This window comes from Macrobrachium nipponense, chromosome 46 (assembly GCF_015104395.2).
Source record: "Macrobrachium nipponense isolate FS-2020 chromosome 46, ASM1510439v2, whole genome shotgun sequence".
NCBI classification, from domain to species: domain Eukaryota; kingdom Metazoa; phylum Arthropoda; class Malacostraca; order Decapoda; family Palaemonidae; genus Macrobrachium; species Macrobrachium nipponense.
In genome coordinates, this window is record NC_061106.1 from 8,387,499 (window position 1) to 8,414,087 (window position 26,589).

The following is a 26,589-nucleotide window of genomic DNA, read 5'->3' on the forward strand; positions in this document are numbered from 1 at the left end:
AAGAAGAAAGAAGATTGAGTATTTGTCCAGGATGTAACCTGAAATGGAAGCCGCTTGGGCAGGAGAGGACGTTGGTAGACCAAGAGGAAACCATGGCTGATGGACAATGCGAGGAGGGGGTGCGCGTGGATCTGAAAATTGGGTCGAGCTCAGAGAGATGGCACCGGAAAGAGACATATGGCGTGAATTCATTGAGGCCCTATGCACCCCGTTGGTGCCAGAGGATTAAGTAAGTATATATACATATATATGCATATATATATATATATAGATATATATACCTATATATATATATATATATATATATATATATAGGCATGTATGCAACTAACAACTATGTAATGAAGAACTTGAAGATAACGCGTGCATATTATGTCTGCGAGTGCCAAGTATACTTGAATTTATATGTCCGAACAATCACAGAAAATTACCAAAACCTCGCAAATAGATCCTTATAATAAACTTCTTGTCAGTGAAATTCTATCAAAACCTAGGAAATCATACTTGCGTTAGTCCCACAGTTATCGTTTTTCATGAAAGCCTGTCCTTCCATGGAGGGAAATTTAGTTAAAATAGCAACGGCACAGGATACGCACGCTTTTGAGAGCTTGCCCCAAATTTGAGAAATAATTGAAGAGTACATTTTTTTATTAATCTCGTGACCTTTTTCCAAAAATCACTACTTTCAATGATGATGTCATATGAAATGTAATTTAATAAAGAAAAAAGGAAATCGTCATGAGTTATCAGTACTTCGGAGTAAACCAAATCGTGAAGTTAGATTCTGCCTCGATCCAAATTCGTATCTTGTTATGAGAGAGAATTATTCTGCACGTTAGAAATCACACCTGGTTAAAAGCTCTTATGGTTCGAAAGGTCTATTATGATGGGTGACTGGACACTATACAGCACTGAACATGCAAATAACAAACTTTGAAGAAAATATTTTGAGTAAGTGATTATTGTTGTGTGTGTGTGTGTGTGTGTGCGTGTGTGCGTGTGTGTGTGTGTGTGTGTTTGTGCGTCAGGACGTGAATGCTATCTCGCTGGGTCGGGAACCTCATTTTGCTACACATTCATTCCCGCATAATTGTCACTATCAGCCCCATAACCATTATGCTACAATTACCGGCCCCGCTCCATTACTCCCGCGGTGTTTAATGGGCATAACCTCATAGGCTTCCAGCAGCCCCTAACCCCGTCCAATGGTACCCATGGACCCCCTACCCCCATCCTCCCCAAAAATCTTTTTCCATGATTCTGTTTCCAAGAGGTCATATCATATTTTGATTTCCTTCTATGTGCCTGGCGTATTCTAATATCTCGTAAATAGGTGATAATGTGAACGAACATGTCGACTATATGCGGTGACATATGTCCGGGTTACGAATTAAAAGCAAACAATCAAATATGCAAAAAAAGAAGAAAAGAAAAAACAATAACGTTGATATTCTTGGAAACAAAACATGAGAAGTCCTCATCATCATTGAACTCCTTTTCTGTCATTTCCAAAGGGAAGCCGTTTGCTAGTTTCTTCATCCGTCCTGAAAACTGCCTTTTAATCAATGAAAAACCAAATTGTTTCTGGAAAAAAAAAAAAAACACAAGAATCATAACATAAAACATGAAAACAGGTCAATTCTTCGAAGAACGAACTATATAAGAACAATTCTGAAAAGAATTTGTCTTTAATAATTCATCTATGTTTCAGAGATACAAATGTTTATTCAAGTCTAATTAATTTGAATGTAAGACGAACTCGCTCAATTAAAGCTGGAAAGACATGAGGAATAAGGAGGTATGAAGTTCTAGAACCGGAATTCAAAAAGACGCGCACATATGCTTATTTCCGTATTAGGCTTGAAGTTGTGAAGGATCGAAACCTTATTAGTTCTTGTATGAGAGTTTTGTGCTTAAAGAAAGATCGGCACGTTTTGCCAAATGAAGATTCTTCTGTGCTTATCTAAAACAACAGTTCGGTTATTGATGACTCTGAGGTAAGTTTCAATTTAGGCATCAGATTTTGTAGAAACAAGAAAAGTCATATGCAATACATTCCTCAATCAATCTCTAATTAGTTTTTCGTGATTGTACTGCATTTTGCCGGCATCATAACGCTAACATATCCAGCATTATAACCTTGGCATTTTTTATCTTTCATAAGACCGATGGGCAAGAATGTCCTTTCTTCCAGGATGTGGCTGGAAAATGATCATTCTAGCTGAGAGCCAGAGTGAATAATGTGTTGGTACAAGATAAGTTCACTCCAGTTCTAATAGACTTGAAAAAGAACGAGTAAGGGCTTGGATCAAGCGGTTAAATATAAAAAGTATATGAGAAGAGCAGGAAGTGCCTGGAATAAAGAAACTTAACTTAAGGTGCATACTTTGCCGATGAAAAGATGACAATATAACGAAAAATATTTGGGAAGAGAGGTCCAAAGTGTACAACTACCTAATAAGCTGAAAAAGCACCAGCAATGTGGGTAAAATAAATAGACCCCAGTGAGACATTTACATAAAAATGCTCTCATCAAAATTTGAAATATATAGAAGCGGCAGATGTTGAAAAATTAAACAATCTCTGTTCAGCAGCTGAAGAAAAAGTGTTGCTTGTAGCTAAATGGATGTATATGAATCACTGTGATGTGATAAAAATTCATAATATACCTACGTGCTGCAAACGTTCCACTTTGTTAACATGGGAGATGGGGTTAGATATCGATACTAATTACAAATACCTGAGTTCGACAGAGATTTGTAAGGTCGGAATCGGTATCAACTTATACCTCAATTGCTGGCCGAGTCGATAACAACACTGAAGTCATGATTTCTTGTCTGTCCGCTGGGCGCTGGTTCGAATCCACGAGAGGACAAAATTATTATCAACTAATAAATTCCCTTCGGTTAACATATATGAAAATATATTAATCCTGAGGTAAAGCGATTTGGATATTAAACGACATTTGTAGCTTAATACATATTATATATTATATATATAATTTAAGCCCCAACTTCATTTAATATTTGATTTATTGTACCAGTAGGAATTGCAACTGGCAAGTACTTCGTCCCCGGCAGGACTTAGACCTCTTAGCTATCAAGCTATTTCTAAGGATTAGTTAATTGGACGTTAAACGATATTTGCAGCTCAATCATTGTGAATGTAAAAATGTTATGCGTGTATGTTAAAGAAATTCATATACTATAGTATATATATATATATATATTATATATATATATAAAATCTTATATATAATATATATATATTTATATATTGGTATATATGCATACATACAAACATACATATTTGTATGTATGCGTATGTTATCCGTGTTTTTGTGTTTATGTGAATGTAAACAGTTGTTTTAACCTTGGCAAGGGAAAAGAGGAAGGTTACTGACGTGAATTACCATCAGCGTTTTTATAGAGATTGCAATTGTTGTCAATGAAAGGGACAGCGAGATGGCAGGAAGCCTGAGAAGTAGAACAGTGAAACGGTGTTTTGTTTTGAAATATTTGAAGTCTTAGTTGTGATGGAACGATGGGAGGCCTTCTAGAGACAAGTGAACAGTGCACAATAGGTAAGGAGGAGCAGATATGCAACTGAAGTGCTGCAGGGTCAGTAAACTATATAAATTTGTTGTAGGACCGGGAGCTCTTTCTCAATTTAACAACTAAATGTTAATGAGGACAGCTTCCTCCGTCTACTGATGCGTCTTTCTTCTGGAATAATAATAATAATAATAATAATAATAATAATAATAATAATAATAATAATAATAAATACCTGATACCAGCTATACCAGCTATACCAGCACCAATACCAGCCCTTAAACCGAAGACGACCCCGGCCCCGAACTGAACTACGCCTACGGAATAATACCAGCACTGACGACGACCCCTGCTTGACTTGGACCTGATATCCTGTTCTAATAAAAGATTACCTTCAACAACAATAATAATAATAATAATAATAATAATAATAATAATAATAATAATAATAATAATAATGAACAGTGCATACAAACAATCCGATTTCAAAACATAAGGATTACATAAATACATACATACACACACATATGATATGTGCATTTGTATGTATGCATGTACACACACCCACACAACACACACACACACACACACACAGATATATATATATATATTATATTATATATATATACCCTATACCCCATGATACATATATTACCACACACAAACATATATATATATTATATATATATATATATATATATATATATATATATATATATTATATTATGTATATATATCCCATGAGAAACTTTGAACCTTTTGAGCTTGTTTCCAGCGAAATTCATTGTGTTTTTTTTCCTAAGCAGTGATTAAGTAACTGATAGCTAGGCAACTGTAGAGATTTACGACCAGGGTGGAGGAGGGTTTGAGACCAGCAGCCTTATCCCAAATAAAACCTTACTAAAGGCAACTGCGAGGAAATTACCACCTGTTCCTTTTTATTTTTTATTTTTTTTTTTTTGTAGTTTAAAAAAAAATTTTTAGTTCACAAGGCGCAAGGTCATCAGAATAATAATGGCATCATATTATTCGGTTGCAGATACTTCCTACTTCTAGAGATATTCGTACAAATCTAATAAAAATACAAGAATAAAATGAAGTAACATATACAAAGAAGCCATATATACGAGTTCCAAAATAGAGGAAAATATATGGTTGACGTTCTGATTGAGCGCCCAGATCTTCTGTCGCAAATCTCCCATCTATCTTTTAACACAACAGATCACAAGATATGAATAGCAAAAATTCCATACCTAATGCCAGGTCAAAGGGGAAACGGTTTGGAATTGAAACTATTTGGGCCTCAATTCTCTCCTACAAAGCTACCTACGATCACCCTCTCTCTCCGATTCGACTTCCGGATATGCAGTAGGGGTTAAAGGGGGACGAGTGTGAAAAACGAGGCCTCCTGGTCGTTACCGCCATAGGGGGTACTCTCGTACCGAAGGGGAACGCGTTTGTGCTTCCCTACGAAGGTCTAATGCGATCATGAGGCGTAACATTAATGATAGGGAAAACATATGGAGGAGATTAAGAGGAATCAGCGACGGATGTCAATCATAATCACGGCGCGTTATCATTGTAATGAAACAAAAGCTGCTCCCAGATTTCGATTTATTTCCTTATAAAGGTACACAAACGCCGGCCCTTTGCAGAAAATGCAGATGTGATAATATGCACGAAGTTCTTTTATTTTACACACTGACTTAATCAAAAACTCCCATCTGTAGAAGATTAACACGTTAACGTTCCTTCACAAATACGGTAAAGTTTGCAAAACGTTTAAAGACCGAAAATACATTAGGCGTTCACAAATATTGCACATGTACTTTAAATTTTTGCATGCGGAATAGTATTTGTGAGTTCGTTACAGTTCACAGTATTTTATCATAGAACGATTACTTCGTAAGATTTGCAAATGTTTTAGAGTTATGAACACTCAAATACTTTTAAATCTTAGTTACTTCAGTATGGTTAAATATTGGATATGATATGTACTATAATATAGTATATATAATTATATTAATATATATTATAGATTATAATATTATTATAGATATATATTATATATATGTATATATATATACATATATATATATATATATATATATATATATATCTATAATATATATATATATATATATTATATATATATATATATATATATATAAACATATGTGTGTGTGTGTGTGTGTGTATGTATGTATGTAGCTATATATATATATACACGCACAATTGTATCAGTTTCCTCCTCAGCCTATTGGGAAAGTACATACTGAATATTTTTTTTGCAACGGACTCTAGAGCATAGAGCAATGTCCCTATAGTTACCATTTTCTGTGAAGTCACGTTTCTTTATGAGGTGTCATTTTAGTTTACGCTAAAATCCTTACCACCACCTGATTTTCGTTATTCATTATTTATTCATTGTACTTCGAAAACTGTGAATTCAGTCACAAACTCAATCAACTTTCTCAACTTCTTCAAATTATCTACATCATATCTCCTATTCTTAGCCTCAAAAATTTTCAGACAGCCATTGTTTCTCTTCATCGGATGTAGGTATTGTCATATCTCCTTTTTGATAGAGTACTTTCATATATTTTCTTATTTTTCTGTTCACTTACAGATACTTCATTAACAATCCGGTGTGCTTCCCTAACACCTGTGACATTGTGAATACGAGGCATCGTCAATATCATCAGCCTGTTTGTGCAAATATTCTCACCAATCTTCTTGATCTTCGCTCAACTTTACCATCTCTACTTGAGTACCTAACAGGTTCTACGTTGCCTTTTGCATCTCATCCTTAAAATTGGTCTTTGGCTTTTAAGTACTTTTCATTGTTTTCTACGTATCGTCCAACTAAAGTGTCCGTCTTGTAACCTCATAACCCAGTGCCTCTTTTCCAGCATATTGATTTTAAACCAGAACTCACTGATTGTCAGCTGCTCCTTAGATGTCATTTCAATAGCTAAAATTCTATTTTGATATTTAATGTAAAAGCCCCTTGTTTTTTTATCTCCATGAAGATCTATTTTATTAAATATATATACCGAAAAAGTTTTTCGTAGGATGCTTTTAGTTTCATCTTAAGTGTGGCAATGTCAAATTGGCATTGCCGCTGACATCTACTCCTCCGTTGCGCCTAACGTTCCTCTGCTCTCCTTCTCTGGTAATTAAAGGCTATGTGATCTATTTAGTTGCCCTTACCAAAACATCTTTAGAGCCAAAACTAATAAAATGTGCCCCATTTTCGTTGGCAGTCTCTCCCACGTCCTCTGTGCTCATTACATTCTCCCTACTTCCATGGATCTTACCAACCTCCACATTTATATCACTAGCAACATTTCTCATACCTTCATTTGGCATTTCGTTCGAGATATTCTGCAGTTCTCGGTGGAATTCATCTTTTACTACTGAGTGTTCATTTGGTACGCATACTGCACTATTTTGATTTATGGTAAAACTTACCAGTTGTAAGATACTGTTCACTGCTGCCAAGTTAGTAGAACCTTTTCTGTAAATATCTTCACAACCAATTGCATCTTTACTTCCTGCATAATACCCCTTAACCACTACCCAATCTCTTCCCAATCCTTTTCACCAGTGATTCGCAAACACCTAATGTCCAGTTCCTACTTACTAAATTCATTTTCTACTGGTTCCGTGCTCCCAATCTGATTCAAGGTTCTCACTTTCCCATTTCTGATTACCAGCACATCCATTATATATACAAACCGGCAGATTCTTAACACCCATAAACCCAGGTTGAGGCCATATCTAAATTAAGTAACAGAATTATGTGAAAGATTCCATGAAAGATTCTTTGGCTAAAGGATAGACCAGACAGTACCTCGCAGCACTCAGTTCCTAGAGGACTAAGGTCAATGACTCAACTAGTTTCTACTAGTTTAAACAAAGGTCTTTACAAGCGTCCAGAATTGAAACGGATGAGAATCTAATGCTCATTCGTTTGTTTGTTTGCTTGTTTTATCTATTTATTTTTTTTATGTTGTTTACTAAAAGAGGTGTTACTACGGGGCACAAGATGCTGGTACTTCAAAAGAACGAGAATCGGAAAAAACTCTGTCGGTATGAAGATACCTGCAAGACACTTATTGATGCCATTAAGGCAATTGCTTTTAACGAATAGGTATATAATATATATATATATATATATATATATATATATATATATATATATATATGACTGGTAAAAATGTTCTGTTACAACAGAATTCCATCTAATAAAAGGAGCCCATAAAACACCAAAATATAGAGAGAAAAGTACTATATTTCAGAGACTGCTGTCTCCTCTCTTCAGGTATATATATATATAATATATATATATATATATATACACACATATATATATATATATATATGAAATTGCAATAGCCACAATACCCTCTTTACTTCCCAAATTCTTTGCTCTTATTTTTTTTTTTTGGATATGCTTGTCACTACAAAAACTTGAGCTCCAACTTCAAAGAAATTTGAAGAAACCATGATGTCCAGTAGTTGGCGCTCAAGGATTTGTAGTGACAAGCGTATCCAAAATAGAGCAAAGAATTTAGGAAGTTAAGAGAGCATTGTGATTATTTCATGTGTCTGGTAAAAATGACCAGTAGATGCTACACTATATATATATATATATATATATATATAATATATATATATATATATATATATATATATATATATATAATGTACGTATATACCATAGGTGCCAAATCACTGTAAACGTCAGTAATATCTGGAATGATGTGTTTTTCGATTGAAGAAAGAACTGTGCAACTCGGAAAGTGATTGATCTGCATACAATAAAGATTTAGAAAGTCAACCAAATATACGATTCTGTAATATCTTTAGATTGCAAAATTGTACTTTTTAAAACACCAGTATGAAGATAAGAGAGAGAGAGAGAGAGAGAGAGAGAGAGAGAGAGAGAGAGAGAGAGAACATACATTTTCTTGAGTACATACAAAATATGATAAACTTTTCTTCATTCCAAAAATTATTATTCTAAAGGTTCTTTCTCTGCTGGGTAGTCATTAACATGAGTAGACAAAAACATATTTGAACGAATAGTCACAGGGAAAATATAGAGGAATGAAAATTGTAAGCAAATCCCGAGAGAGAGAGAGAGAGAAGAGAGAGAGAGAGAGAGAGAGAGAGAGAGAGAGAGAGAGAAATTTACGCACCAATAAAAACCCCAAAATACACTTCAAGGAACACAAAATACAAACAAGATATTAATACCAGCGCCGTCGTATTTCAAGCCTAATTACGTAACTTGTCCTTCTTTTAGCAGTTAATATTTCAAGAAGCCTGTGATTAGGAACCTTTAAAGAGGAGGATAAATAAGGCCATTACGACCCGCCTAAGGTTGATTTCTGCTTGCGATGTAATCGCATCCCGACCCCAAAACTGTTGTTGAGTCCGGCAGATCCCTGTGGTTAGGCAACTCGTAAAGAATCCATTATTACACATCTTCCGTTGTTTTAGAATCCATCTCGTGGCCATTTCTCTTCATTATCCTCCTCTAATAGGTGCATCGGGGGCTCCTATTTTCGTTTACTCTTCCGTAATCCCATCCCGAATATTATCGTCAGTAGCCGCTTATTATTTCGGGAATATATTCTATCAATTTTTTCTCTTCTTTATCGGAGCGAATTATTCCCTTGCCAACCAACCGGTCGATTAATAAATAATTCTTCTTCTTTCGCATCCCCTCCCAACGATTTAAGCTCGTTGGCGGAGGCACGATAACTGCGGAGACATCATCCTACTGGATAAATACGTCCGCGTTGGCGTGAAAGGAAAGGGGTCCCTCGCGCATTGTTTCCTGCGGTTGTTCTACAGCAACGGCGTCACTGGGTAAATGAGCCTCTGCTTTCTTGCTGCGCCTTACCAGAGATTCTCAGGATTTATACTACAGTATATTACAATCTACTTGTGGATATACGAGCGTTGAGGACTAGGCATAGTAATTAGATCAGCCTTATCACGGTCACCTATTTCGATTATGTCACGGTCAGTCAGTCGAGAGAACTAGAAAGAAGGTACTTACGTCTATCTATTTACTGCAATGACCAAAGCAAGGATACACTTTTCCTCTTCAGTATGTAAACCTGGATGGGCAGACATAACTTTTCTTGATAGTTTAAAAAAAATACGTCCTTGCATCTACTTCAGTAGTAGTGAAAAACGAATTTCACCGAAACGCTATTTATCTGTCTGTCTGTCTGTTTGTCTGTCTGTCTCTCTTCTCTCTCTCTCTCTCTCTCTCTCTCATGCATTATTTGAACTCGCAGTTTCCATGCTGTCTGACATGAAGGGAAACAATACTAAGTTGTCTTTCCTCTTCTTCGCCTTTAACAATTGTGTTGTTTCTCGTTTAGGTGTGAAGGAGGGCAGGAGGGAGGGCCTGGGAGGTCTGTCGTGGGGGGGAGGAGAGGGAGGGATAAATTCCAGGCGGCGATAACCATCATTCAATTAAGCTCAATGGCGGTGCTATATCTAGAAGAGGGCCGATAGGAGCGGGCAAACAGATCGCCCTCTGATTGCCCCCTGATTGCCCTCTGATTGGCGCTCTGGTTAACGCGCAGGCGACGGATATAGCCCCGGGAAATAAGTGTAAATTGGATAATGGCAATGAGCAATGCCTGCCTGCCTGCCTCCCTCCCTCCCTCCCTCCCTCCTCCCTGGCCTCCAGCCCAATCCACCACCCTCCCGAGGAACCCCGTCCCTCCCTCCCTCCCCACCGTCGTTTACCCCCCGCCCCTAAAGATTGGGGCGATAAGTTATCAGCGGAAGGGGAAGGACATGGGTGTTAAAAATGAGGTTTTGCCAAGGAAAAGAAAGGGGGGTTGAAGGGAGGATGGGGGGGGGGCCAGGGGGCCATTGGTGAGAATGCTGGCTGAATGGTAGGAGGAAGAGAGGAAGTCTGGTTGCCTCGGCTGTAATGTGCTTAGGGGATGAAATCTTCGAGTACTACAAAAGTCAATGGACAAATTTCCTACTTTGTAATGACTTATAAAGGGTGTCGATAACTCTTCTTTTAGTCTCGTGTCTCTCACTAACCTTCAGCCTTCCATGGAAACAGGCTTTTTGTTTGATACACTTCCTTTTAATTAGAACAAGTCTTGTAGAGTCTTCCAAGATAACGGCAGAGACAATTGGTCTCTGCATCCGTTATTTATTCATTACAAATAAATGACAAAACTTTCGAGTTCTGCTAGATAGAGAGACCTTCCTCTACAAGTTTTGGAAATAAAATGGACGGCTTTTTTGTTTCTTTTCTTTTTAACTGGTCTAATATTAATGCTCATCTAATTCATGATGTTATATTCTTTCACGAACACTATACACACACAAAAACGCACACACACACACACATGTAATACCATATATATTAGATATAGATACATATATAAGATATATATATAATAATATATATATATGTTATACATGGCACACACACCACACCACACACACACACACACCTATATTATATATATATATATATATACTATATATATATATATTATATGATTTATAGTGTGCATACCATCACTAGTAAAGGACTGAGAGTTTCTGATCTCAGATGAAGACAGAGCGATAAGAACATATTCCAATTACTAACTGTGTCCCTGTTGACCAGTGCAGTAGCTCACATATCTGGTAATTAGTCAACTGGAGCGGGTTGCCACGGGCCTGGGTAGGAATCGGTAAAGTAATTCCAAGTCGATCCCCTTAAGATAGCAGAAGCTTGACATAAAAAACAAAATGTTGAATATATAGCTGTAGTGGTCTTAAGTGGGAAAAATATATAACTAAATGAATGAACAAAAACATAGGTAAATCAGTGTGAGAGCTCATATGCATTTAAAATCTTGTTTAGCGTTTGGACAAGATTCCATTCTGTACACAATATATTTCTCTATATAAATATATGTACTTTGTAAAATGGATTTTGGAATACCTAATCCTTTAGTCCCATCACTGACATGTTGGCTATGCAATGAAGTAAAGAGGATAAGATTCATCTCTACACTTCTTTCAAAAATGATGAACAGTGCAAGGGAGACTTATAGCACGGGTTGCGCGCTCAACATAAAAAATAAAATGAGTTGAGATTATCATTTTCATACTAACATGTGGGTGTCACAAGGAATAACACTATTTACAGGATTTAGATCTTTGGACAATTGTAAACGACAAAATATTATGTTTTCTTTTATTTTAGTAAAAGAGAACAAATTAAGGTAGGAAGATTTTTAAATTACATTTATAACTTTATAGATTAAATCCGTTTCCTCAGGATTTCAGAATAATTCTGTTTCCCTTGTTTGCCATAGCACGTTTGGTATCTTTTAGGTCAACCTGACCTGTAATGCCCATATCCCATAGGTCATAAAGACCTCAAAAGAAGTTTTCAGCCCTTTAGAAAATGAGAAAGTCTTTAAATAATCGCGCCTGGTACCGATTTGGTTTAGGACAGAGACACAGTTACACCTTGCTGAATATTCTTTGCCAAGCCACCATTGAGACAGCGATGACTATCCATAGTGAGGCTATGGTTGCCTTTTCACCATAGAGAAAATATACCCAAATGCAATACTTAACTATCATGCAAAGACAAAAGCCGTATGGAAGAAACAACTGTACTTCCTTTATCTTTGCAGTATGTATCAGGCCTTCCTAACGGTAAAACATTTTTTTATTATGCTATACCAAAGCTAACTTCTAGAAAACTAAAAAAAAATCCATTCAGAAGTCAAGAATACATCAGGCATCAGATATTTTAATGTCTGAGCGCCTGTGCCCACGGTACACTCGGTTCTAAGTATTTGGGGAAAAGAGTCAAGATCTCAGGGATGTTTATGAGATTTATGGTATTTCATTCAAGTGATTGCATGCGATAGGGAAAATAGAGATAAAAGGAAGATCAATGCGGCGCGCGCGCGCCACACACACAACACACACACACACACACACACACACACACATATATATATATATATATATATATATATATTTTTTTTTTTTCTTTCTTTCTTCTTTCTTTGTTTTTTTTTTTTTTTTTTTTTGATCTGTCACATTTTGAACTCGAGATGTATATACTGCTACACCTGATGACGAATAATAATAATAATAATAATAATAATAATAATAATAATGGCAACGTTGTGCAAATGTGGTAATGTATGGACTGCGTCTAGAAGATAGTACCTAAGTGAGACAAATTATGACGAAAAACAAAATTTTGAGATGAATAGTTGTGGAAATTGTGCTCTGTACTGACAGTTAATTCACTGCACAAGTTTCTTTGGGCCTTTGAACTGGAAAAGGATGCGAGAAGTTAACTTATTTTAATAATTTGATCATGGACGCTCTCTTACAAAGTGCAAATCACTAAATAAAACTCTCTCTCTCTCTCTCTCTCTCTCTCTCTCTCTCTCTCTCTCTCTCTCTCTCGCCTATAGCTTTATTCCCTCTCGTCCTTCGCAAAGCTCTTATCTTCTTCCCTTCCCTGAAATATTATTCCCTCATCCTCTATTTCCTCTTTCTCGTGTTTCTCTCCCCCACTGTTCTGCCCTGATCCAATATGGCTGCCGGGATGAAGAATGGAGTAGATTAGCCAGCAGGAAATTGATAGCGACGGGCCGGCCTTGTGTATTACTCTAGTGTGCCTTCCCTACCAAAATTGCTTTACCTTTTTGGAGGCATCCCTCACTCTTTCCCTTGCTCCCGCCCTCTCTTAGGCAGCAAAGGCAAAATAAGTCATCCCTAACACTTTTGTCCTTGTTCATTATTACTCCGTCCCCTACTGTGTATTTCAGAATAATAAAAAAAAGAGCACTATATCATAAGAGGCGCAAATAGAGACAAAACGGTGAAACGACCGTCTACATTATGCAGCAACGCTGATAGAAGAAAGAATAGTTTCTACGATGAGGCAGCAGCACCCAACTTGACGCATGCGCGGTCAGGCACGAATCGTCATTTCGGTAAAGTCGGAAGAGGTCTTCAATTGCTAGTCGTAAAAAGCCTTTCTCTCATTCTTACCACTAGTGGAGGAAGTCTTTCTCTGGGAGACTCATCTGAGGTACACAACCAACAGATTTTTATGCAAAGACCTGCGTAGATATAAAGAAAAAAATCTGCTACCTTCAAAGCATAAATATTGAATGAGATATGTAGCCTTATTCTTCTGAAGTAAATTTATACTTGAATTTTAAACCAGAAACCCGACAAACTCGTAGAAATCGGCCATTAGCATATGGATTGGATGAAATGTAAAGCACTCATTAGCATTTCAAACACTCCAAACTTGCCATTCAGTAACATTATATATATAATATATATATATATAATATATATATATAATATATATATATATATCTATATCAATGCATAAATAGCCTATTGTATGCCTACAATATTCCTAAATATAAAAAAAAAAAAAAACGGGGAATATTGTTTCTCAGTCCTTGGAGAAACTAAACTTCTTTACTGTGAACATTACTGACATTCCATCAGGTCCTCCTGTCACCCTTCCAACAGCCACTTAGATTTCAATGGGACTTATTAGAAACGTTTATTGCAAAACTCAGATAACTTCTAGGGCCTAGGTATTCCAAGCTAAATAACAGCTACAAACAAAAGTAATCGTTCGTTTTACTACAGAAGAGGAAAATTTGGAGAGAGAGAGAGAGAGAGAGAGAGAGTCAACAGACGCCAATGCTCAGTGAGAGGGAAAGGTATTTATGAAAACGGGTAATATACAATACCCATTAAAACAGCCAAGGGTTAAAGGAAATGGGTTTAACGTAAAAGAGAGGGGTAGAAGGGAGAAGGGTTAAAGGAACAGAGGAAAAAGGGGATGTGAGAAAAGGGGAGTGAGGTGATGAGGATGATTATTCGAGGGCAATTAAGGTGGCGCTCGTGTGAGGGGAAAGGAAGCGTTGAGACTGTGGGAAAGGAGATTGTGAGAGAAATCTCAGGGTTTCTTTCGATGGGAAGATTTATTCTTGTGGCTCCTCTGTAGCCAATCTCAGATGAACACCCGCCCTCCAAAGCAAGGAGTTCATGTCAGTTTTGAATTCGGCAACGAAAAGAGCGCTTCCAGCTCTTGAATATATTTTCCGTTCTTGATAGGTTGCTGAGACCGACAAAGATGATCATTTTAGCTAGGCTAGTTAGCACTTACCATCACTACCACGACTGAAGTTGCCATTTCTGTAACCAGCTTGAGGAACAATATCACCGGCATTATTGTTGTAATGTTCTTCTTCCAGAGCTTTACGATATCATCATCAAAACAATCACTATTATGTCACAAGATAGGGTATTTCCTCATTCATCGTCTTTTGATTAGCCATGTGTGGCAGTAAAACTTATAGCCACATAGCGTAGCTCAATGAATCTGTAGAATTTAATTACCCGGAATGGAAAATGTTCTCATGAAACCATAAAAAAAAAAGCACCACGCGTCAATAGTATAAAAGAAAGCTTCCTCTTCTTCTCGCTCTCTGTATGCTATTATAATTATGTGAAAAATATGATAACTCGGTTCGAAAAACGTGGTGTGAATTGTAATGATAATGGCGTTCCATTTTGTGGATCTCTCGATTTTGGGATTTTTGAAAAACTGAAAATATTCGTAGCCAACTGACGGTGTTTATAAAAAACGTATGCGTAACCTTATATTTTGACGAAAACTTCACTTTTAATGCATTTCGTTGGTTTACATCAGGCCGGCAATTTACTGTATCTAAAAACAAGGTAGTGATTGAAGAGCCACATTCGGAAACAAAAGTTGCTTTAGAAATCTACTTTTGATAGATATAAATTGCAGTTGTACTTCAAAGTTTAGCTCAAAGGATGACACAGGCTGTTCTATTCGTTAGACTGAACTAGTAAAATGTTTTTAAATCTTCGAACCAGCGTCGATCACTAGATGGATATAGTGAAGGCAACTGAAATCTCAGAAATCACCTCGGAACGAATTGATTCAATATCAGTTCTCTGTAATGGTCATTTCCATCCCTATAACTTGAGATACAGTTCCTGCTCTAAAGTAGCCGACCCAGCTAAAATAATATATAATTTCTAGCGCCTTTATTTAACATAAAATTAGGTTAGAATATAAGAATATTTCAGGTGACTAATATATCATGACCAGATACCAGACTCACGAAACTAAACCAAGTTATTTCTAAACTCAGCCTCGTATTTCATAACATTATTGGGAAAAGCATATTGGAGACCCAAGTTATATTTTGCTATATCATACCACTGTCTCAGTGAACGTTCATCTGAAATCTCACGACTAACATGACTCATTCCATCATTAAGAGGACCAAGCGACTTCCAGGCATTAGTCTGATATTCTTTCATTTGGCTCTGTTATATTAAGCCGTTTTCGAATTAACCATCTTGTTCCTGCATGACAAGAGAGATCAGATTGGTCGGTTGTTACAAAAGAATCTGGTTCCGACTCCCATTAGGATCAGGTTATTTCGTATATCACTGACGGGAAATTTTTCTGACTGGTGCTTCTTCTTAAGCAAAACTCAGATGCAATCAAGTTTCAATTATAACATCTGTTCAAAGATCAACTCTGTGAAATTAGCTGAATATATCACTATCAATGATGGCATATCACCATGTAAAGTAAGGCAGTCACAAATGGCAAATAATGAAAAAAATGTATCAATACGATATTCAAGTTGCAAACAATTATGGATCAAGAATTTCCATAATGAAATAAAAAAAATTGTTGAATGTAATCGAGGACCTCCAATGAATTTCCGTATGAAGATATAATATTATTTCCTCCAATCATCCAATCTGAAATCACCACCAAATTCGAATGGAAAATACAACACCAGTAGCAGAATGGTAGTGAAAAAAATAATTGAATGTTTCATTTCTTTGTAGATAGCAGTGCTTCACAATTCACACATACACACACAGACACGCACTCATACCATTGCATGAGGTGGTATGTCTGTGCGTATAATATATTATATATTTATAATTATCCATATATAATTAACATATATAAATAATTATATATATAATATATATATATAGATAGATAATATACATACATACTGAGTTTTAAAAGCTCTGATATACCGATTAGAGTCAAAAGAGGTCACCACCTCTCCTATGAATATGATATTATCTATCTCTTTTAAATGTGAAGTAAAATTTTTGTTCCTTTGGACATCAAATGAAGGATTTCTGCCGTAGTCGAACTAAAAGTTTATGCAAATCTGAAAGTAATAAAAACTAGAGCATTCCTTTGCTGGAGGACACAAAGGAGAAGAGATTAGGATACGAGGAGTAAGAAAGTGACATGATGGTAGCAAATGTCTTCAACTGTAAGAACAAACAAGAGGGAAACTTCACCAACTCAACAACCTGTAAAACAGTCTTTTCCCCACCCGCACTTTCTTTGACATCTTTCAAAATCAATATGGAACAACTTCCCCTCCCTTCAACCAACCACTTGCACCGTCACCCAGGACAACTTATCTGTGGGCCTTATCTGACTTCCCTTCTCGCTGCATAGGCTTTGTAGGGTGCCCTCCCTAATGCTACATATAACAACCTCAGCAATCTCTCTCTCTCTCTCTCTCTCTCTGGATTTTCTTGCTTCAAACATTTCTTAGATATATATATATATATATATACATATATATATATATATAGATATATATATATATATATATATATATATATATATATATTATATATATATATACTATAGATATATATATTTATATATATATATATAATATATCTATCTATATATATTATGTATATATATATTATATATATATATATATATATATATAGATATAGATAATATATAATGAGCATCACTAAACGTCGTGAGTCCTCGTATTCGGCGGTTCGAGCCCGTGAGACGACGAACTTCTTATGAACTATTATTCGCCTTCGGTATACACACACACACACACACACACACACACACACACACATATATATATATATATATATAATATGTATATATATATATATATATATATATATATATATATATATATATATTAGCAGGAAAAATATTTTGTCTGTGCACCTATTGTGTAAGGGAAAAATGCAATTGGATATATTAGACCTAAAAATAAATGTTTGATCTGTGATCATCAACGATATATTGGAGAACTCAATCCCTGTTGGGAAAGCCATGAGGAAATGATGTGGTGCTGCATTGCTTTCTAATAAATCGTTTAACTGAATAATGATTATTGTCATAATAACAATGTACCTCTCCGTAATACGGGAGTCAGGAAATGGATGGATCAGTCGCTGTGTTCAGGGTTATGTCCCTTCATTCGGACTGTTGATTGTTTCAGTCTTTTCTATTGTTGCTCTGGTTTGGGATAAATAACAATTGGATATGGTGTCAGTCCTCCTCTTTCTTCTTTACAGAATTTTACAAATTATCTCACAGGCCGGGCGACAGTGGGAAGAGATAGAAGCACAAAAGTTATTACCATTAAAAAATAAAAAATGTTGCGAGTTCGTGTACAATTCAAAACCCCTTTACAAAGCTCTCGAACCCTTCCCTAGGTTCATCTTCAGTCCAAAAAAAAAAAAAAGTTTTTTGTAAAGGGTTTGTAATACATGCCAACGAAACTCGCAACATTTTTATTTTTTTATTATCAAGACTTCTTAGAAACCGTACTTTAATTATTTGTCGCGTCTATTCTTCTGGTGTCATTCTGCCATCTTTTGCGTACAGAAAGATGTCAATTTTCTCTCATGTTAAAAGAGAGAGAGAGAGAGAGAGAGAGAGAGAGAGAGAGAGAGAGAGAGAGATATTGGTACAAAAATGAATATCATTGAATTATTTCAGCCTCGTCTGTTCTTGCTTAGAATGAATAGCTACGTAGGCTATCGAGCTTTCCGTTTTGCTTACAGATGTATACAAATTATCGCTCTGACTAAGAGAGAGAGAGAGAGAGAGAGAGAGAGAGAGAGAGAGAGCTGCACATAAAATAATTCTGATGAATTATTTCAGCAAATGAGCATATTGTCCATGACAGGGAAAGCTGCATAATGACGGATGTTGATTAAAGAATATGAAATGAACCTTTATTCCAAAAGATCCCCACGAAAAGACGTTTCATAAGAAGAGCCGCTCTTTTAGCAAGGTTGTAGAGTTACGGAGATTCCCAAATGTTTCGTAAGGCGAAGGAAAGTGAAAAGGACGTCGTAGGCACAAGGGAAGAGGATAGAGCTTGTTTTGTTCTCACCGGTAAACGTTAATATACCTTTTAATGCAGTATCGAATCCCCTGCTTATGGAAAGTAGTAAACGGTACTGACATAGCGCGTATTTAGATGAAATTATATTATCATTTTCAATATTTTCCGGCTCCAACTTAAATTATTCAACTAGAGAAAATAAGAAATGTAGATAAATTACATCTTACTTGGGCAGCAACATTAGCACAACTTTGCAACTTAGAATGTTTTATCAGGAAGAAGCCTTTAAGCCAGTGATTCCCAAACTTTTTTCTGTCATTTCCCCCTGCACACAGTTCAACCATCTAGATTTCCCCCTTCATGTGTATGAGGGAAAAAGTAGTTAAAACACACTGTGACTATTTACTAATTTATTTTTCAAATGTACAAATATATTGATAAACATATAGTTACAGAGTAAAGTGGATAGAGAGCGGTTAGTAATAACTAACCGCATAGCCATAGAGAGCGGTTAGTAACAAATAAAAGGACCTTTGTTTGCTCTTCTACTTTAGAATTAAATTAGTGAGAAGGGTGAGGCTGCTTCTTGTGCACCAGTGTAATTATTTCCCCCCCTGGTAGCTTCAAATTTCGCCCCCAGGGGGAAATTTCACCCCACTTTGGGAACCACTGCTTTAAGCAATGATAAGAGATAAAGTATGACAGAAGCAACACTTTTTTCGAGATGATTAACGAGGAAATAAACATTTCTAGACAAATCCAGCTATACGTTCCAGAAAACTACGGAATTGGCATCTGGCTCTTCAGAGTGGTACGAAAGCCCCTGTAATCATATGAGCAGGTGCACCATTCTAGTTTCATAGTGAACGACAAACGAGTGCAAAATGTCTATCATTAAGAAGTCTGACAGTCTTCTTCTTCAAGCGACCTTATTAATCCCACTACATAGCAGGGTCGGCCGCTCGTGTCAACTTTTCCATCTATTTCGATTCCCTGCGTCTTCTTCCCCTATTCCCACCTCACCCGGGATATCCCTCCTCACCATATCCATCCATCTGATCCGCTGACGGTCTACACTCCTCCCCATCTCTGGCATGTTCTTAGCCCTCTTGATTGGTTCCAGAAAGTCTGACAGCGTGACAGAATATGTTACCTGACTCTCCAAAACGCGAGTAGCACGCACAGGCTACTGGAGCATAGGATGCGAAAGGCTAGTGTAAGTTTCATGTTGAAATTGCTTGTCAAATATGACAGGCCAGTCACCAGCATTCCGTTACAGTTAGAACGAAAGATCTGACGCATACGGCATTAATAAACCCTATTGAGTATGCAAGTGTACGAAGCCAGGTGAAAAGAATTTCGGTGTCTGTAAGAATTACATGAAACACTATTTTCAGGCGTATGAAAACTGTTTTATTTGTTGCGGACAAACTTTGCATTCTTTCTGCATCTGAGAGAGACCATTTACCTTCTATTGAATGCCCACCGTTCATTATTTCTCTCTCTCTCTCTCTCTCGTCTCTCAACTCACCTCGGCTCTCTCGTTCTTCTCTCTCTCTCTCTCTTCTCTCTCTCGCTTGTTCATATCTTGGCAGTGACGGAGAAGAAAGGTGAAGGAGTTGCAGGAGGAGGAGGAGGAGGAGGAGGACAAGAATGTGGCGGTGGGGGCGAAGGAGATGGCGGCTAGCGGTGTTTGTGTGTGTGTGTGTGAGAGAGAGAGAGAGAGAGAGAGAGAGAGAGTGATCGACTTTATCTGGTCCTTTGTTCCACTCCTTCGCACATTTCTCATTTCCCCTCTCGCGCGGGAATTTATCATCATTCACGCTCAATTTCTCATCTCAATTTCCTCTCACTGCAATTGTCAAATGACTTAATTTTCTGATAGTGTCCTCATGATGTATGGTCCGTGGAAGAAGAGGAGGAGGAGGAGGAGGAGGAGGAGGTAGGAGACAGGCGTGGTAAAGAGGAGAGGAAAATGAGGGGAGATGGAGGAGGGACAGAAAGGAGAACGTGTTAGAATGGGTGAGGGGAAACGGATGAGGAGGAGCAGTGAAAGAGCGTGAGAGGGAGAGCAGGATGGCTGTAGCTCTGTAGAGCAAAAGGATGAGAGGCTCCTCCTCGAAGGCCTCAGGCCGAGTGAGGATGAGCTGCAGGATGATGGCGAAGAACAAAATCTTTCCTCCAAGAGAAGAGAAGACTGCAACTTTGGTGTGCGGGATCATTAAACAGAAACTGAATGTATACGTATACATCAACAATCGAGAAGCAATATGCGCTTGTTATGCCTGAAATCTTACAAATGAACTGAAAGCAAAATTACAAAAAAGAAGAATTCAAATAAATCGTACAAAAAATCAGACCGTCCCACCCGCTGTCAGTACAACTGCTCATAGTACTATGGAAAAAAAAAATAATAATAAACTAGTCATATTTGTACAGGAAGTTGGGGGCGTTCACCATCACCTTCTTTCTTTTATAATTTGCTCGACTGATTCAAACATCAATGCTGCTAAGTGAGGCTGCTGGTCATCTGATAGGTCGTTCCTTCGTGGCACGACGTGACCAACAAAACTGGCATTTCCAGACAGCGTCCCCCAGCCTTGGAGATGAGGGTCACACCTCTTGCGATGGGAAACGCTTTCCTTCCCTCGCTTTGTCATGAGTTAATTGATTAATCAATTCATTTATTATTTGTTTATCGATTTTATTTTGTCTTATCATAACGTTTACTTCCTTATCTTATGGCAGGTAATTATTTAATAGATACTAATTGTAACTACTGCTGCTGCTGTCTACTATTTATCATAATAATAATGATAGTAATCAACCTATATATGTTAAAACAAGTACAACTGGAATGAGACCTTTCCTCACGAAAGATGGAATTTTCGCCCTCTGATGTGTTTTCAGTAGCAGAATTTGTTCACCCATGAAAAATATTAGTCTCAGTAAAAGATCTCTCTCTCTCTCTCTCTCTCTCTCTCTCTCTCTCTCTCTCTATCATAAAGACGTGTGATGGTGCTTACGAAAACAAATAGCAATGAAGACGCCTTTTATCTCTGGGGCACTAGGGAAACCAAAATCAGTGTTCCGATGAAGTGGCCGAGAGGTGTCTGGAAGAATGCAAAGAGGATAAGATGACATCCATGGATGACGGATGTGCAGTAAAGACTGACATTGACTTAAGAGGAGTCCAGCATACATTAAGGACCTCGGGAAAGTGCTAAAGATAATTAAAAAGAGGAACCAGAAAAAGATAAATGAGATAAATATATCATATAAGAATAGAAATAATGAAAACCACTCGGCAAAAGAGTGAATTTATAAATAGGAAGAATGAGAAAGTGAAATGCATTGGGTAAGCAAAATGGTGAGAGAGAGAGAGAGAGAGAGAGAGAGAGAAAGAGAGAGAGGTGGGGAGGAAAGAGAAGAGCTAGAGAATGCCTTATACCGTTCATGTTTGTCGTCTGTGAGATGGAAATTGCTTTTCCAAAGAGCCTCTGCCTGTTCTGGGCCTGGGAGGTTGTTGGACGCGGTTGGCTGATGAGGTTCCTCCATGAGAAGGCGACTGACGGCAGTTTTGGTGGAAGATGCTGCTTATTATACTCCTCCCAAATGCTTCTGGATGTTGCCAATAAGGCGGCGTGCGATAACGATGCTATAAATAGTGTCTCCTCTTCGACCACTACTATTAGAGCTTGTTATGCTTTTAACAATCTCCTGAGGAACTGAGCACTCTACTAGTGGCGCATCACGTCTCTTCTTCTGAAATTCCTGAAAAACACCTGAAACTCTATGCTTGTCGTTCTCTTAAAATGTCTTTTGATGTGCGGTAGCAGTCATAAGACATATATCGACTGAAGACAAGGAGTTCCATGTTTTCAAGGAACTGTAGAAGAAAGACATCTTCCTTATCAGATAAAGGCTAGAATAAAAAATGGTATCGTTATGCACATCAAAATAACAATAAAGCTGCGAGATTCCTGAAGCAGGAAAACAAGAAAGCTCTTTCGAAAATAATTTTGAATAAATCGCCAACGAATAGGCAGTTTCTTCATTATTTGATTTCAGACTTTGTGGCAAGAAGCTGTTTATTTATTCCTCTGAAGAATACTACATCCTTTGAATTAATTTCAAGAGAAACGGTTGATCCTCCTTTCCAGTCCTTCCAAAGCCCTAACGGTGTTGGCTCCTATGTGTAATTGCTGCTTCCCTCTTGAATAGAGGTGGATAAATGATTGAGGGTGAGGGCGACAGAGCTTCAAAACAATTGGCAATTATGCTACGCATGAGAGGAATTGCACTCATACAAGAATTGCAGCAATGCAGTGAGTGATAGTTACAGTTCATGCTGCAATTATGTCTGCTTTACAGCGCCGTCTTTAGTTCTTTGTCTGAAAACTATCTGCTACGTCTAATATAATTTTATTTGGCCTGTCATGACCTCAGATGATTCCTATTAAGAACAGTTTTTTGACAGTCTCTTCCGTCGAAAGGCCTATTCCATTCAACACTACCTTCTTCTTGAACTAGCAATAACATTTATGAATGAGTCAGCGCCTTCTCATCCTCTCCCTCTTAGAAATTTTGCATCCTCAAAGTCAGTATTAAAGTCAAAAAGAAAAAAAAAAAGCTATGCCCCACATTTCTACTTGCCTTTCCTAATGTTACCCAATAAATTTTTTTAAAAGGTTAATTTTTCTTTTGTTTCCTCAAAAGTTCTTTTCCTCAAAAGTTATTTCAAAATCAAAGAAATACGCTTAGCTCTCCCGCGATGTCTTTCACATTATGATTCCTCAAGAATCAGCAAATATTCCTCGTCTTCCACTGACTTTTTTAATAGCTAGTAGGCTTCTCCGAAATCTTTGTCATTATCAAAATAATATACCTCGCCCTCCTACGTACATGCCGCGCTCAAAATCACACAAATAAGGCCAGCCATTTCACTTGCCCCTCCTACAAGGCTTCTTCAAAACACCTGTTAAAAGAGAACAGTTAAGTATGCTTCTCTTGATATAATAAGTTTTTTTACAAAGAATAATCTTTTGTTTCTTCTCATCACGCCGTCTTCTTAAAAAAAAGAAAATAGTAACTTGCTCTCCCTTCTGCGATACTAGCGCTAAATTGTATTTGAAGACTAGTTTAAACATTTTAACTAAAAGTATTATTTTTTAAGGAGATTTCCCGATAATATGCATAAACAAACTACAAACTGGAAATTCTAATAGCGATGCTGGGGGCGGGTCTGTATTTATAAACACCAATACTATAACAAATGAAAAAAACTCATATGCAAAATTTCTAAAACAAATCAAGAATCATTTTCCTGCTTTTCGTAAAAACCTTCCAAGTACTGGGCAAGCAAAAACGTTCAGTAGTATGAGTGATATGAATATACCGTTAGACATTGCGCTCTTTGAAAAGTTCCATCATTAAGTTCTATTAAAAAAAAAAAAACAGAATCAAGAAACAGTAGTTACCAACATGAACTGAGAAATTGAGCTTCATATCACAAACTCTCAATGTCGGAAACAGTTACTATGGGTAAAAGAGAGTAAAAATACTCTCTCTCTCTCTCTCTCTCTCTCTCTCTCTCTCTCTCTCTCTCTCTTCTTTTCATCTTCTGTAGAAGTTATCTACCACACTTCAGTGGTTCCACGTCATTACACCCCCATTTATCACATATCCTCCACTTCCTCCTTTATTCCTTATCTCCTTCGCCTTAATATCCTTTCCTGTTACCCCTTCGAGTCATGGCATAATGGCTTTTCTTGGTTCTTCTGCTCATCCAGTCTGTTGTTGGGACTGAAACCTAAAACCATGAAAATGAAAAAAAATAATAAAGACGAACTCTTTCAGTGGAGACAAAATATAATGGGCGGAAATGAATCTATAAAGTCAAAAGCACCTACTGTATATCCCCTCACACATATATATTTTTTATGGACTATCATTTGAAATGAGTGCAAATAAAATGATTAGTCAATTAACCATGTATGAAGTAATGACTAAAGGGTAAAGCCCATATTGACAATTCTCATTCAAAAGTTGAGGACAGGATTACAAATTTATCCGGGAAACGGTCCCACTATCATTGCCTTAAATCGCCTCATAAAATTAATTTTTTGACATTCAGTAATTCCAAAATCCAATCAACACCGACATTTTGGGTAATGCTATGTCGAAATTTACTTAAATTAATGTAAATTGTTCTTCGTGACGTGGGACTCAGTTCCAGCTTACGTTACTCTCTCTCTCTCTCTCTCTCTCTCTCTCTCTCTCTCTCTCTCTCGTCCATCCCATTTCCTCCATCTCCCCTCGCTTCTCTCTCTCTCTCTCTCTCTCTTATTTTCTAAAGTAGTTAACAGGGTCAGTTTAAAACTGATCTAAATATTCATAAAATGAAGACGGAAGTAAAGTTGATAATTGCACTAACTTCGGAACATTTTAAATTATGTGCATCTCTGTCAAAGAGTCCTTCTTTGATTTCCCTATAAATCCGAACGGTAATTGCTTCCTAGCGTGCATAACTAACGTAATCCTTATATATACACAAAGGACAGAAGGGCAAAGCAAAACATCTTTGCGTCTACAAAGAAAGGACTGAGGGTATTAAAGCAAAGTTTTCCTTGGCTAATATTACACTTGCCAGATTTAGTCGGACTTAACGGATTTAGAAATTAGAGCAATAAAAAACAATAACAATAATAAAATTCTGTGACTTTATCCTCATGTAATGTCTTTTAAGATGGTACAATAAATCACTAAAATTTTTTTTTTTTTTTATGAAAGGAAACGTTAATGTACGCAGAGAAGGAAATGTATAATATATACATACATACATACATACATACATACATACATATATATATATATATGTGTGTGTGTGTGTGTGTGTGTGTATACCACATATATATATAATATATATATCCCTATATATATATATATATATATATATATATATATATATATAGATTAGAATATAGATAGATAAACAGATAGAGAGATAGACAGATAGAATTATTCTTGTATTGAAATAAGTAAGTCGCGTCGGAAATGAAATAGATTAGATTACAAATCATGGAATTAAGATTTTTCAGATCATTATTTTTATTAAATGTTGGTTACCTTTGAAACCGCCCGTAACTTTTGCAGTTCTACAGGGAGGGCAAGAAACTAATTTTGTTCACTTCTAAAGTTAAAAAAAATTCATTTGCCAATACCAGTGCGCTAGTATTTAGGTCCGTATATTACGCTTCGTTCCCTCATGTAGTACTGCTCAGACGTCATTTATATGGAAAACTAAGGATTAATTTGTATTTTAGATATATGGATTTGTCTCGCAAAAATCTCTCCACACTCTTCCTCTTTCTGTATCTTTCTCAGTCTACAATTTTCTCTCGTATCATATGAGCAACAACACTCGCGTGTATTATGTTCAACTCTGGGAAATATGAGAACACTTCCCTAACTGACCTAGGTAGACAACACAAATACTCAGTGCTCTTTCCATTCGAAGGGGTTATTTCCTATTTAGATTAAGCCAACCTTACAATGGCACGGGCTCTTCCTCTTCAATAGCCCGTAAAACAAAGGGGTAATTTCCACGACATCACCTCAGCTCTCTCTCTCTCTCTCTCTCTCTCTCTCTCTCTCTCTCTCTTTCTCTCTCTCTCTCTCAGATTACATGAACTACTCTTTGTCCTGCTGTGTTGTCTGTTTTTATATCTTGCATGGTTGTGATACCGTACTTCAGTTCTTTCTGTCTTCCTTGTGGG